Source organism: Belonocnema kinseyi, chromosome 9, assembly GCF_010883055.1.
Source record: "Belonocnema kinseyi isolate 2016_QV_RU_SX_M_011 chromosome 9, B_treatae_v1, whole genome shotgun sequence".
Lineage (NCBI taxonomy): Eukaryota > Metazoa > Arthropoda > Insecta > Hymenoptera > Cynipidae > Belonocnema > Belonocnema kinseyi.
The window spans coordinates 69,586,193-69,590,275 of record NC_046665.1 but is presented as its reverse complement, the minus strand read 5'-3'; positions in this window follow the sequence as shown (position 1 = coordinate 69,590,275).

Here is a 4,083-nt window from a genome sequence, read left to right as displayed (position 1 = left end):
TCCAGGTGTCCGAAATACATCTTCTTCACGGAAAATGTCGTTAAAACTAAAATTTTATATTTTTCGAGATAGATTCTTGGCTACCAGCAGATCCCAGAAAGCTATCCTGGTCGTCCAGGTATCCGAAATACATCTTCTTCGAGGAAAATAGCGTTAAAACTAAAATTTTATATTTTTCGAGATAGATTCTCGAATACCAGCAGATCCCTGGAAGCTTTGCTGGTCGTCCAGGTGTCCGAAATACATCTTTTCCGAGGAAAATAGCGTTAGAAATAAAATGTTATATTTTTTTAGATAGATTCTCGAATACCGGCAGATCCCTGTTACTCCGGGTGTGCGGAATACAACTTCTTCAAGGAAAGTGTTCTCAAATTCAAACCTCAGGCACCCACATTGTTCCTTATCAACCCTGAGGGCCTAAGAAGCTATCCTGGGATTGTTACATTTTCAAGCGAAGAAGACATTTTTTTTAAACAATTGTATTTTCAAATAGAAAATATTAATATTTTTAAAAAAGTTGCTTTTAAATAAAATAAAATAGTTGAATTTTAAAAAAATGCATGAATTCAACCAAGAAAGAAATTTTTTTTAACAAAGTAGCTGAATCTTTAACTAAAAGAAATTAATTTTTGTACCCTTAATTGCCTCTGAAGCCCTTCTTAAAAGGAGATAATGTACAAAAAACACAAAGTAGCTCTAAAGTAACTAAACTTGAACTTCCAAGTTACTGCAAAAATGGTTAATAGGTTACTTTACGACTTACTTTTTAAAAAACTAACAAAGTTACCCTAAAAATTACAAATAACCTAAATTTTTATTGACTTTATTCCTTGTATCTTTGGATGGATCACTGATAAACATTCATAGTGTTAAAGTAATCGAAATTTTTTAATAATTGCACAATTTTATTATTGTTTTATTTATCTTATTATTGAAATGTATCTAAATATTCGTTTCATTTATTGTTCATAAATAATTTTATTTTCCATATAGCCTTAATGTTCTTTTAATTAAATTTTAATAAAAATTTTGTTATTTAATTCCTATATTTATTTTTAACTTGAAATTTTTGAAATGCTTTAAGGCTTCAAATTCCACTTTTCTGCTGTAATATGAATTAAACTTACAATTTAATTGCATTTTCAATGTTTTCATAGGTAAAAATGACTTAATTCAATAAAGATTTTTAAATGATTCTGTTTCAATTAAGTTTTATACCTACTTTTTATACCATACTGTTAACGTCTTTATAATATACAGATAGCGATGATTAACATCATATCTTGTGTTAAAGACACGGTAGAAAACACCCGAAAATATTTTTTCCTTGGAAAAAGCACCCGCCTTATGTAGAGCTCACCAATACACTTCTCTGTATCAAACACCCCAAATTTCTTGTGTGAATGATACCGACCTTGAAAAAATCAACTTTGCATTTTCAATCAAAAATCAGTTTATTAGAGCATACAAAATTTTTAAATCATACGAAATTTTGTTTGTAATTTGAAACTCAGATGATTAATTACAAAAAATATTAAAATTAATTTAAATATCGAAACAATCATTACGTATGACAACACTGGTCATAGGAAAGCAGGACGTTGACATGATGAGCAAGCACTTCGTGTATGTTGTATACTTTGTATATTCGTTGTATACTTCGTATATGTTAACAAAAAGTAAAACAAAATCGTTCGTAATAGAGTTTATACGGTTTATTTTTCTTTTTTAACCCATTATATACTGAAAAAAATATTCACTCCAAAAAATCAAATTTGAACGTTCTTGCCACACTACAGACCGCTACGACAGACAGCCAAACTTACCTAGAGTAATGCTATTGGTCGTAAATGATATACTGATGAACTATGAACAACTGTGACTTAAAACCCGCTGTTCTTGGTTAAGGTAGTCAAATTTCAGCTAGAAAAAGTGCTGGAATCCATATGGACCACCAGTGGCAAGCAAGGGTTAACGTTAAACTAGCAGTACCACACATAGGAATTTAGGGCTCATTTAGGGCTAATTTAATGCCTTTTTGCTAAATATAATGCTCTTCATTTAAACGAAAAAACCGGTCGTCATACTAGCTTAACGTCAAGCTATCAGAACCATACATAGTAAAAAATTAAATTTTCAAAATTTCTTTGCTCTATAATTTAGGGTTCATTTAGGGCTTACTTAATGCCCTATTGTCAAATTAAATGCTCCGAGATTTTTCGAAAAAACATATGGTCATGCTAGCTTAACGTTAAGCTAGCAAGACCACACAGAGAAAAAAACGACTTAGGCATTATTTCTTTGCGTAATAGTTTAGGGCTCATTTAGGGTTCACTTAATGCACTGTAGTTTGGGCTTATTTAGAGTTCACTTAATGCCCTAATGCCAAATTTGATGCTATACATTTTTTTTATGACCGGTGGTTCTGCTATCTTAGCGTTAATCTAGCAGGACCAAACATAGAAAGAAATTACTTGGACAATATTTCTTTGCACTTTAATTTAGGGCTCAGTAAATACTCCATTGCCAAATTTGATGCTCGGCATTTTTTTTTTTTTAGTAACCTGTGGTTCTGCTATCTTAAGGTTAAGCTAGCATGATTACACATAAAAAGAAATTACTTCATCAATATTTATTTGCACTACAACGTCAAGATAGCAGAAGCATAGGTTTAAAAAAATGCGGAGCATCAAATTTGACAATGGGGCGTTAAATGAGCATAACGTTAAGATAGCAGAGCCACAGTTTAAACAAAATGAATATCAACAAATTTGACAATAGGGTATTAAAATGAGCCTTTAATTATTGTGGAAAGAAATAATGCCTAAGTCGTTTTATCTGTAAGTGGTCCTGCTAGTTTAAAGTTAAGATAGAAGAACCACTGTTTTTTTCTTTTTAATGCGTAGCATCAAATTTAGCAATAGGGCATTAAGTGAACCCTAAATGAGCCCTAAACTATTACGCAAAGAAATAATGCCTAAGTCGTTTTTTCTCTGTGTGGTCTTGCTAGCTTAACGTTAAGCTAGCATGACCATATGTTTTTTCGACAAATCTCGGAGCATTTAATTTGACAATAGGGCATTAAGTAAGCCCTAAATGAACCCTAAATTATAGAGCAAAGAAATTTTGAAAATTTAATTTTTTACTATGTATGGTTCTGATAGCTTGACGTTAAGCTAGTATGACGACCGGTTTTTTCGTTTAAATGAAGAGCATTATATTTAGCAAAAAGGCATTAAATTAGCCCTAAATGAGCCCTAAATTCCTTTGAGGTTTTCAGTCCATTTTTGCAATGTGGTCCTGGCAGCTTAACGGACCTGAAGTTTTTGCTAGAGTGGGAAAAAAAATGTATGAAACTGAAAAGTTAGCAACGTTGACTGACATTAAAATAAAGATCGAGAATCATGATTTTCACAATATAAAAGTATATAAAATGGTAATTGCAACATAAGTTATTTTACTTTATAGTATATAATTTATTTATAATTGAGAAAAGCAGAAAATAAAATATAAAGTAATTTATTTTTAAACAAGCTTTCTTTCAAATGTAATAAAAAGATACTTTTATTTTTAGTAGCATTATTATATTATTGTTGCAAGGTTTCACAATAAAAAATTTTTATCTATTGCAATTTTAGCTAGAATCGTGTTTCTTGCAGAATTATTTATATAACTTGAGATTTATTATTTCACACTCAATAACCTCAGTTCAAGAATGAAAAGGCATTCACCATTGAACACATTTTCTCCATTTCTTCTTCAATAAAATTGTCGTCATTTATTATTTGCCGAAAATAAAGCCACATAAGAGTGATTGCGTATAAGCTGAAAACTTTATGTTATGTATTTTGGCACACAGCCATATTTTTCTGTACGAATCAAGCAAGCCATAATTTGCATACTTTATCATTAATATCCAAATATGCACAGTTGGTCTTACTTGTTAAGTGTACAGTCTGTCAAGTTAAAGCGTGGGTGGCCTTACTCGCAGTCGGTAAGGTGTATCGACATGATTTTGGTGTGAAAATATTAAGAAGAGCTCCCTCTTTCATGCTTTTTGATTTAACATTCAGTTTGCTTTCA